This window comes from Bombyx mandarina, chromosome 17 (assembly GCF_030267445.1).
Source record: "Bombyx mandarina strain Sakado chromosome 17, ASM3026744v2".
NCBI lineage: Eukaryota > Metazoa > Arthropoda > Insecta > Lepidoptera > Bombycidae > Bombyx > Bombyx mandarina.
Window position 1 is genome coordinate 12,231,833 of NC_143223.1, and position 12,670 is coordinate 12,244,502.

The 12,670-nt window shown below is 37.4% G+C and overlaps 1 protein-coding gene across 6 annotated transcripts in view; it reads left to right on the top strand.

Moving 5' to 3' along the window:
• ckn (CRK like proto-oncogene, adaptor protein) overlaps nucleotides 1–12,670 on the top strand; it is a 331,376-nt gene that overhangs the window by 262,426 nt on the left and 56,280 nt on the right. The gene's annotated exons all lie outside the window — the stretch shown is intronic.

Below are 12,670 nucleotides of genomic sequence, written 5' to 3' on the forward strand. Positions count from 1 at the left end.
TCGTATAAAGCAATGTTTTTAATAAGGCGGTCATATAGCATTCAGCCGGGACCTTTGTTCTAGGTTATTATAACCGGCATGTTGTTCTAAACGATGTCGCAGTAAACGGTTTTGACTGTATTAACTTTATTTTTACTGAATCGCAATAACAAACTTCTAAACTTTGAATTTCGTATTTGATAAATTATATCAAGGGTTTACACCGTGTGGTCGTAATCCTTCATTTTATAATCGATTTCTTTCATTCTTTTTGTAAATGACAATAAAAACGGGTTGTAGGCGTGACTTAAACTTTAATAAAATTTATTAACACATTATACGGCGACCTCGCGCCATTGTTAACGGTACATATGTTTTTTTATTTCATCGATAAATGTTTTAATTATTATTATTATTTTTTGAAGATTCTGCATACTCCTCGATATCGTTATCATACATACAATCACCATTTTTATTACGATTTTAAATTTAAAATCAAAGTTAAAAATTTACTTTAAAACACTCGGTAGTTGAATTAAGATATAGTTTGATCTTAAATATATTTTTGTGTGATCTGTCTTCATCGTGGATTGTCCCTCTAACCCATGAATCAGCTCGCTAAGTTTCTCGCCGGATCTTCTCAGTGGGTCGCGATTCCGATCCGGTAGTAGACTCATTCGCGAAGCAGCTACTCTTGAGCTGTTAGGTCTCCTTCGGAGGCGCTCGGGTAGCTGTTAGCAAATCCCACCCCTCCTGGCTGAGCCTTTGCTCGCCCACCTGTCCTGGTGAAACTGGAAAGGCCTCCGGGACACCAGTAATCCTTCAATCATAAAAAAAAAGGATTGTCCCAACATTTTAAGGCTCCTGTAATTCTTCGTCAGGACATGTAGTTCGAATGGAGGAGACCAGAATGCCAAGACAACTGCTCTATGGCAAACCAGAGGGCCGCAGAATTCGTGGCAGACCCAAACTCCGATGGTTAGATTGCGTAGAGCACGACCTCAAAGTTATCGATGTCAGGAACTGGAAGGAGAAAGCCCTGAACAGAACAGTTTAGAGCGACATACTGGACCAGGCGAAGGCCCACCCTGGGCTGTAATGCCTAAGATGATGATGATAATTCTTCGTCGCCTCTCGTTTACCACTACAGTATATCTGACACTTCTAGTAAATAAATAAATAATAAATATTTACTAACAATCACGCTACGTTAACTGGTCCCGTGATAAGTTCGTAAAGAACTTGTGTTACATGTACCAGATAACGGAAATAAATGTAAGATTTTTATTATACACATACATATATTTAATATACATCCATAACCCTGGAAAAGACATTTTATATTTATCATATAAATATCTTCCCTTGGCGGGATTCGAACCCGCAACCCCTGTGTAGTGACCATGTCACTTACCACTACACGGTGGACGAGCTCACAGCCCACCTGATCGTCCAAAGTATCGTCATCAACCTGCATAAAACCATTCAACTGATTCAAAATATTTTAAATGCTTTAAAATTCTTACTGGCCAAAGCTTTAAATAGTTTTTTTTTAAACAATTCCGATAGTCCCTTTCACTGCCGCCCACGTTATACTGGGCCGGTCAACTAAATATGCAACGTTGGGAGATAACCGTGACTTGTAATTAAGCCGGACGATTCTGTTGATTTATCGGATACTGATTGTGTGCACAATGAAGTCGGACAAGGTTTAAAAACAATTCAAACTTTTCAATGGTCAGCGGAATTACTATGATGGAACGGATGGATGCATTTAAAAAAAATCGAATTTAGGATTACCTCGAGGTATTTACAGTTTTGGTGATCACGGACGACTCTTGTAAGAACTTTAAAGTATACGAAAAGTGAGAAGTAATAATATAAAAAAACAATATTCAAAAATTAAACCGTAAAAGCAGTTTTAATCACAAATACGACCCGAAGAAAACACTATTTAAAATTAACGTTGTCTTGTAGTGAACATGGCCTTTTTAACGATACGCAACGTCTTGGTTCTGCCCCAAGAAGCATTGCTGACGTCCGTGAGCTATGGTAACCACTCACCATCAGGCGGGCCGTATGCACGTCGGCCTACAGAGGCAAAAAAATGCTAACATCTGTGGGTACGTTTCGCAATGCAATGTAGTGACTAAGAAACAGTAATTTGTTAGACGAAGATCGCGATACCTGTAATCAAAAATACAAATGACATTTTATGAAATTTTCCAATACATAATTCCATTTGCCATTTACAATTATCTAACATTAAGGAGCATAGTTAACGATTGTTCTACGTTCAAATTCCTTGCACGTATTAAGCAAGACTTTCATCATTAAATCGTAAATAACTTAGCTTTAGCTTAACAAGGTTTCAATTTTTCAATTAGTCCAATTTATTTTTTTTTATTTATTGCTTAGATGGTTGGACGAGCTCACAGCCCACCTGGTATTAAGTGGTTACTGGAGCCCATATACATCTACAATGTAAATGCGCCACCCACCTTGAGATATAAGTTCTAAGGTCTCAGTATACTTACAACGGCTACCCCACCTTACTTCAAACCGAATCAACCAACCAATTACGATCATCTGTAGAAAATAAACTAACCGAAGCTAATTTTAGAGATGGTATATATGAAGTCGCTAGTATGTATAAATACAATGTAATCGAAATATTTTAAATACATATTTTCGAAACTAATTTACGAATGTTAAAAGTAAACAGTCAGGATGCTAATCTGAGTACGGCGCCAGAAGTGGGCGGGTGTGGGCGAAAACTATGACCTGAACCACTGACAGGTACGTTACTACAATCTTGATACCTGATATTTACTAGCTGAATATTCTACCTATTACTCGGTAATAGGTATATAGGACTCAATATTTTAGTTATTATTATTACGTGTGATCCGGTCAGGATATTGAGATAAAATAATAAAATTATAGTGTTGTGGTGGGTAGCCATCACAGAACCCAAGATATTTGACAGATGCTGACTGACAGATTACTGGTGGTAGGACCTCTTGTGAGTCCGCGCGAGTAGGTACCACCACCCTGCCTATTTCTGCCGAGAAGCAGTAATGCGTTTCGGTTCGAAGGGTGGGGCAGCCGTTGTAACTATACTTGAGACCTTAGAACTTATATCTCAAGGTGAGTGGCGCATTTAGTTTGTAGATGTCTATGGGCTCCAGTAACCACTTAACACCAGGTGGGCTGTGAGCTCGTCCACCCATCTAAGCAATAAAAAAAAAGATGCCTGAATATCTTTTACATTTTCAATATAAGCTTGCATATATACAAGTTCCGAACAACAACATTCGGACCGTGGGTCTACCGAGCAATATCACTCGCTCGGTGGAAGATCTTTCCTATCCTCGTAAACCTACAAGTGTCATCAGTCCTTAATAAGTGATCAAATTCTCAAGTCAATCCAAACCTTGCAATTAGTAAAAATTACATTCAGAGATACCGTTGTATGAATACAGGAGAAGCTAATAAATATGTGTTCAAAATCGGTCGGTTACATGGTGAATAAGAGTCGATGTTTGATTTGTAACCAATATCGCAATTTTAGAATTGAATTTGGCTTAATGCAAAATTAGAATAGACATTATTTTAGTTTTTCGATTTTAATACTTTAAGGGTATGCGCTTGATTTGTCCTTTTCTAAACTAAAAGAGACGGCTTAATTTTAATAAATAGAATACATGTTCATAATTCGTTCGAAGTATATTATAATTCATTTTCTTAATTTTTTTAGTTACGCCATTTCAATTCTAAAGGTGCGATATAAAATATCCGAAGATTAAACGGATACATCACAGCAGTAGCTCGGCTCATGTGTTTCATTATGAAAACTGTTAATAAATTTAATTTTATCGCGTTATCAACGGGACATTGAGTGTGTCGTCGAGTATGCAAATACGTACGATAAGGACATGCAACAAATCAAATTCACGGGACAGAACCATTAGTTTGCCGGCTGGTTTTGCAAATTCTAAACGGGTTGTTGTACGTGTCATTAAACTTTTAATAACGTAGAATGCGTGTTTCAAAGCAAAAATGCCAACCATTGCATCGGTACGTATTGTGAGCACGAATAGGGTGATACTTTCAAAATTCGTGATACGTATCTATCGAATCTAAAATATTGTATTATATGCTAGCACGTGCAGATACTACGGTCCTATTTCTCTAACGAACTGAATTTCTCGCTGGCTCCTCTCAGTGGGTCGCGATTCCAATCCGGTGGCAGATACAGCGAAGCATTAGTCTTGCTAAAACATGCTAAGAAGTTCTTTCAGGTTAAACCCCATGAGGCCGTTCACCATCAGGATACATACCACCAGACAGAATAGCCCCTTGGAGCCGCTAGAAGTTAGATAGCTAAATAAAACCTCTTCTCCTTTGAAGCCGTCATCCGCTTCGGCTTCAGAGGCAGAGGCAACATTGGTATGATTTGTTCTGGAGTAATAGAAAAACATTGACGTCACATTATTTGAAATTGGACCTTACACCCGCTTTTCCAATTACATAAGAAAAAAAAAACAAAATTACCATCTAATCATTACAATAGTTCCCAAAATTGACATGTACAAAATAATACTGAAGTTGACACAAAAAGTCGAAATGTCACCAAAGTTGTTTTCCCATCACCTAAAGTGATATATTGTTTACTGCTGTTTAATTTTTTGGGAGATCCCAAAAAAACTTTTCCCATCCTTCACGTTTTTCTCTTCGTCTACCGTTCAAATTCAGAAACAATATTTTAAAATAATTAAATAGGTTCGATTAATTAGACGTTAACTCAGGAAGTAGGTTGCGTAAGCGCAGTTACGCACTATGGACTGTGATCACAGATTACACCTCTTTCTCGTTGATTAATTACAATGTCGAACCTCTATTGTTTAGTTTATGCTCCCATAAACATAAACCGTTTGCAGGGCATAGCTTTATTGATTTCAATATCCTCTGATAAACTAGTTAGTTTAATTAATAGTTAGTTAGCTGTACGATTGGAAATTTACACTCGAACAAGTTTTATGTAACGAAATAGCATTAAAAATTATCGATTGTTTTGAAATTTCTATTTATGAGAAATATTTATTATATACTAGCTGACCCGGTAGACTTCGTAGCGCCTCAAGCGATAAATAAAAGACCTAAACTTTTGTATAAAATAAACTTAAAACAAACAAAAGGAATCCATCCGACGGGGGACACATCAAAGTGTAAACAAAATTGTTATTTTTATTTAATTCCGAGCATTTTCATATTTATCTGCCTTTTAAACCTTCTCTGGACTTCCACAAATAATTCAAGACCAAAATTAGCCAAATCGGTCTAGCCGTTCTCGAGTTTTAGCGAGACTAACGAACAGCAATTCATTTTTATATATATAGATAGATAAGATAGATTAATCGATTCAAGTTAAGTGGGATGCGGGATATTGTTAGGGAAGTAAAATAAATAAGTGATGTAGTTAAATAAATTTAAAAATACAGCACAATAGGGACCGGCTTCTAATTAATCAACAAGAACGCAGTCTAATCTTCGATCTTCGTGAATGCGAAGTGTGAGCTTGCACAACCCGACTCGGTGGCGCCCTACCAGGTCTATCGGCGCCGACGAACAACAAAACGCCTCTCATTATGCAGTTATCGATGCAAATCCTATGGGCTTTCGTGGGGAAGCCACTTTCTCGTTATTATGTCAAGATTATTACGAGAGAGCCTTAAAAAGGGAACTTTAAATCCGCTATCAGATTTACATGCAAACTACCTTCGCGAGATCGGTTGACTGTACTATAATATGTATATGGAAACCTAAAACACTTCTGCAGAAGCCTAAATTTGTAAGAACTATCCGAAGCGTCTTTTCGGTTCTTCGAAAAATCTGAGCATTAAGAGATATCAAAAAGTCTTTTCCACTTGTGTATGTTTAAAAATCGTATTTTTTCGGAACTAAAACTATTTTATTTGCTGTTTTCGTGGTCACGGACTGCTTTTTTATTTTATTCTACTTATGCTGATAGCCTAAGAGGCTATTTCATCTTAACTCTAGCGTGTAGGTGAGCTCTCGGGGCTCAAACCGGAGGTGTTGCTAACACTGGCCCTAGCAAAAGCAGTGCTTCGCAGAATCTACTGCCGGATCGGAAACGCGACCCACTGAGAACATCCGGCGAGAAACTCAGTGGACTGTGTCTATGAGTTAATTTACTCGTCGAGACCTCGAGTCGGGCTCGGCGAGGACGGTGACCGGTGCTTGAGATCGGACTACTGTTAAAGTGTTCGAAGAGACGAATGTAATATAAAGACAGTAAATTTTTTTTTCATTTAACCGTAAAAGTGGTTTTATATATCTACACGACCCGCGGAAACCAAAGAAAATATGTACTGTGTTTTTTATGATAATCAAACTATTTAAAATGAGGTAGGTATATGTGTGTAAAGTCTTACGCAACTGACAAACCAGTTAACATTCGCACTTAATCCGCATTCGGAAACCAATTTTCGTACATAACTTCGTTATTTGTCAAGCCAGTAGGCGCGCTACGATTGGGAAACTTCGATACGCTTTTTCCTGCACGCGTGGGCAGCTAATTACAAAAGTAATATCAAAACGTAATTTATACTATGGATAATATCTTCAGTTCATGCAAATAATTCGAATATGCGCTTAACGATCGGAACATTAACGGGCCCAAAGCCTTTGAATTCTGAAATCTATTTACGTTCGGACTGTTTATTGTATGTTTGAAATTTATTAACTACAGAAGGCATCCGTGGCCTAATGAGTACGACGCTTAACTTCTATCTAGAGGTATGGTTATGTCAGAGCTTGGAAGCAGAAAATTAACTAGAAAACTAATTATTTATAAATTTGCGTAATTACTCTTTTATTACTCGATGTTATTCCTTCACCGTGGAAGTCAATCGTGAACATTTGTTAAGTACATATTTCATTGGGAAAATTGGTTATCGTAGCCGGCGGGATTCGAACACCGGTGCATCGCTACATACGAATGCACCGGACGTCTTATCCTTTAGGCCACGACGACTTCCGTATTAATTTATACGACGTATTAATTTATAGAAGTAATCCAATCCCTTTTCTTTTACAGGTAAGTAGCTGAAGTTCATCGAAGAGGATATTTGTCTATCAGCAAGAAACGTAAGCCTAAATGTAATTGCGTTCATTTTAACGTCAACTTTCGCTGCATTTCGTGTTCGCAAGTTCGCACCGGCTGACATTGTATACGTTTGTTTAAATAGTTACTGCGCGCACGTGTGTTTACGATGCTGTAACCGACGGCTTATGTTTATGTGTCGCCATTTAATTTCAAGATGGAGTCGATTGTAAACTATAATCACAATAATATTTAAACCGCGGCACATAATAATCCGGTCATCGTTCTCGTCGAACCCGTCGCTTGCGAAGAAGGGCTCGACGAATAAATTAACCCTCAGACACAGCCCACTGAGTTTCTCGCCGGATCTTCTCAGTGGTTCGCGTTTCCGATCCGGTCGTAGATTCTGCGAAGCATGGCTCTCGCTAGGGTTCGCGTTAGCAACGTCGTCAAATTTGAGCCCCGTGAGCTCACCTACTAGTTAAGGTTACGCTGATATAGCCTCTCAAGGCTCTCAGCTTAAGTATCAGAGCTATCCTGCTCTCTGCAATAACGAAACAAGAGAAGCAAAAAAGTCCATATAAGCCTTTTCGAGTAAATAGTATAGAGGGTAATAAAACTATACACACCTTTAGCTCTTGAAACGTGAGTCAAATTAATAATTTACGCAACGCCGCCTCCTCGTTTCGGATATGAAGCCAATTTCGTTAGGGTTGTCCAATAATAAAATGAGAAAAAAAAAAGTTTTATGACATGCAAGCGAATTCTGAACTCCGGTCGGAAGAAATTAGACTATTATAGTTAATTTATACTATTGTTACGGTATAATCTCGCTTTTATCATTACCTATATTTAGAACACCTTACAGTTAACGTAGCACGTGATACTATCTTTTTTACCTACCTGTTCGCTAGTAGCATATGAAGCTATTCCAGCTTTGCGGGCACGAGTAGGTGAGCTCACGAGCTCAACCTGAGAAAATTTTCTAACACTAGTCCTAGTAAGTGCAGTCGCAGAATCGACCACCGGATCGGAGTCGCGACCCACTGAGAAGATCCGGCGAGAAACTCAGTGGGCTGTGTTTATGGGTTAATTTACTCGTCGAGCCCTTCGTCGCAAGCGACGGGTTCGGCGAGGACGGTGACCGGTGTTTGTGGTACCTAAAAGCACCGTTAATGTATCGGGAGGATCCGTAATGACGTGTTTAAGGCAACGTCGACTGTTTGCCATTCGGTCCACAGGATCGGGTATGTAAAAGCACTAAGAGTTGACCGGGCGATCCGATAATCGATATTATCAACACAACGAAAATAAAACACAGTATAGTTTTGATAATGTATACGGCTCGCGTAAATCGAAGAATATACCAAACCAGAAGCTTTGAATCCATTTTGATTTCATATTTTAGATTTTAATTTGTCGAACACAAAGCGTATGTCAAATTTTAGGTTGATAAAATAAAAACCATAATTTATTCAATCCAAAAGAAGGTAGATCTATATAGTATTATATTTTTATAGAAAATAAAACGTTAACAATATTGAGCACGATTTCTCGAAAACACTATAATCCGAATCCCGCCCGCGCTTTTGCTATAACAAAGCTCCTGAGACCGCTAGTATTCCAATGTACAATTTTTATTTTAGCTTTTTTAGCATTTCACGCGAGTATATTTCATCTCGAACGAGAGACTCTTCGCAGAAATGTTAATATTTGAAGCGTGGGCTTCACGCGTTAAACTTGCTACGTAGGGGCTGACGCTAGCTGAGTGGAAGCCGGTTCCCAACCAATTTTTTGTCCTCTATAACAACAATAATGTTTTTACTGTTACTAGTGGTCCCGCAGTAGTCGAAATTCGACTATAATTAATTGGAATTGTAAGTTTGTACACTATTATGATTGTATTTTATACTTCTATAATCACAAATTTCGCCAAGGCTACACTATAAAAAAATATTAATAAAGACAAACAATATTTAATCTATTCTCAATTTGACCACAGACGTCAAGAACAAAAGTTTGACAATAAATAGTATGCATGCGTGTGTGTGTCAAATACATGGTAGTGTGTGTAATGTTTCCTTTATTGATTTAATGTATCTTTTATGCGTTACTTTAAAAAATATTAGCATTGTGCACTTCTTCTCTATATTCTCTAAAAGTGTGGAAAATTTCATACTCCTCCGTTCGCGCAATTTACGTAAAAAGGGATACAAAGTTTTTGCTTCACGTATTAATATATAGATTGTTGAATGACGTATTTAATTGAAAGTCACGAAATCCTTTGATTAGATCCAATTGTCAATGTCAAACATACAATATTTTCTTCGGTTTTCGCGAATTGTAGACGTATTACTGGTCTTACGATTCATCCTCGAAGTCGTCGTGGCCTAAAGGATAAGACGTCCGGTGCATTCGTATCTAGCGATGCAACGGTGTTCGAATCCCGCCTGCAGGTACCAATTTTTCTAATGAAATACGTGTTTAACAAATGTTCACGATTGACTTTCACAGTGAAGGAATAACATCGTGTAATAAAAATGAAACCAGCAAAGTTATAATTTGCGTAATTACTGGTGGGTGGGCTACTATTGCTTAGGTGGGTGGACGAGCTCACGGCACACCTGGTGTTAAGTGGTTACCGGAGCCCATAGACATCTATAACGTAAATCCCGCCAGCTAACTTGAGATATGAGTTCTAAGGTCTCAGTATAGTTACATCCGCCCCGCCCTTCAAACCAAAACGCGAATTACTTAATTTTAATTACTTACCAAAACTGACTTACAATATCAAAGTAAATGATGTTATTACTTATTTATATGAACAATAATTGAGACTCAAAATACTATCAATGGAAAAGTCTAAAGAGCAAAGTAAAAGTTAAATGTTTCTTACCAACATAAATCGCTTTACAAATGAATAGAGAAGGTATTAAATACAATGTACAACCGTGAAGAGGTCTAAGGTGTTATTACAGTCGTGAATCTTGGTGATTGTGTTAAGTTATTTTATGTATGTTTACCGGTATATTACACATTGGTAGGAATTAAGACTTTTTGGGCGGGAACGCGAGGTGCCGACGTATGTGAAAGGTTTTAATCTCATAATTTTGTGTTTCATTGAGGTCTCAACGCAGTAATTATGAAAATTGAAAACAAAATCATTGAACGAGGCTTCTAGGTTTGATATGTCCTATGCACTAATGAAAAAAACCATAAATAAATGTTTTTCTGTCTCACATGTCTATACTAATATAAAAATCTACAGTGGTTTTTACGGATTTTCCGTTATAACTACTGAACCATGCATCCGATTGACTTGAAATTTGGTATCCGTGTAGAAAATACATGTCCTTAATGGATAGGTTAATATTTATATGAGTGTTGGACTCCCTACACCAGTTGCGGAGGCGTTAATGATGAGAATCTTTGTGGGGGCGAGAAATAATAATGTTAATTTTAAATGCCCAGCGAAGCGGACGGATACTACTAGTAAACAATATGATACGACACTGACTTTATAATGTAGTGTATGGTTGATAATGGAACCCATATGTGATAATAGAAGTCCAGTGATTTTCTCCTGGCCAAAAAAATATGAGTAGATGATGGAATGTAACTTGTAATGTCGACGGGGTCAGATAACCACTTAAGGTCAGGTCAGCTATGATTTGTCTGCCAAACTAAAGCTATCAAAAAAGGTTTGTGACTATCCTCCCTCCTCCTTGAGTCGCAGTCATATCTAAAGGTCGTGACAACCTCCTCCCATTATCCTTCTCTGGATGTTGCTTCGCCATCTTCTCTGCTCTTCCTCTTGTGACTATACCTGCGGGATAAAGAAAAATGCTTGTGTTTTATTTTTAAAAAAATGTATATACTCTCCGACAAAAACAAATTTATCGCAGTCAGTCAATTTTAGAATATACCTTCATAGCTTTCAATACTCATATTATTATATATCATGTTACGTTATTTTGTATATTTTTCGATTTTTTCGTAGATTTAATAATTATTTCTACGATTATTAAATTATTAAGGCATTAACAGACCGTTATGACTGTCGGTACTTGAACCATTGCACCATGGTTCACTTGCGGACTAAACAATAATAATAATAATAATAATGGTTGGTTCGAAGTAGGTATCAGTGGAATGGAATATTTGAAATGTATTCAACTGATAACTACTTTTAATAAATGTATCAAAAGACAAAATAAAAAAAATATTTGATTGGCTTTGTTAATTTTAAGTATGTTTCAATGATACTATGTACACATATGGACTTATTGTTGTCTGAAATAAAATAAATCATTCAAATCATTCATCATTCATTCATCATTCATTAAATCTATCCGTACGGTCAATAGTCAGTGATCATGATAACTGTGAAGTAATCGTAACGTCTTTTTGTATTGCTCAGATGGGTCAACGAGCTGATGGCCCACCTGGTGTTATGTGATCACTGGAGCCCATAGACATCTACATTGGAAATGCCGGCACCCACCTCGAGACACGAGTTTTGAGGTCTCAATTTTTCAGGAACGTAGGTACGGAAATAATATCTATATTGATCAATAAAAAACGCTAAACTAAACCGTAAAAGTAGTATTAAATATTTTTATGTTATCATGCGAGTAAAGCCGAAGGCAAACGTAATCCAAAGTAAATAAATAATTTACCTTGAATATTTACCGCGCATAATCTAAGCCAACAATTATTTACATACAGTAGACGTAGGAGAAATTTATTTTAGTATCGACCGACTTATATTAACTATAAACTTCCTTCTGTTGACTGTGAATACGTTTGTATGTTTATTTTAACATGCCAAATGAAGCCACACGAGTATACAAAATTATAGATGAGGCCGTCAGCGCAAAAGTGACCTAGGCTTACCATAGTTAGTATGGAGATAATGAGTTTCGAATGTACCTTTACAATATACTTCTTGGCAAAAAAATACGCGCTAAAATTATGTTTACAAAAGCATCTGTTATCTATGGATAAAACTAGGGATAGGCCGATTTAGCATCAAAATTTATTATGTTTTAAATAAATTGCATTACATAAGCACGAATATGAATTGTGGGTTAGCACTGACGGCCTCAAATTATCTTAGATTTTTCATTTATTTTCTTCTACAAAATCGTTGAAATCTGTAACTACGAGCGTTCGCTGTATGATGAATAAAGTACAACCGCATAGAAAAATCATTACATTATGATATCGAGGTGTGAAAGGCTTATTTCTTTTAAGCGACATTTTTGCAGCTTTACAGGAGAGCCTTTTTTTTCCTACCTAAGCAGATAGCCTTGAGAGACTATTTCAGCGTAACCTTAACTAGTAGGTGAGCTCACGGGGCTCAAACTTTAGTGATGCTAACACTGACCCTAGCAAGAACAGTGCTTCGCAGAATCTACCACCGGATCGGAGACGCGACCCACTGAGAAGATCCGGCGAGAAACTCAGTGGGCTGTGTATATGGGTGAATTCGCTTGTCGAGTCCTCGTCGAGGTTCGACGAGAACGGTGTAGTACAGTACTATACAGTACTACAGTAGCC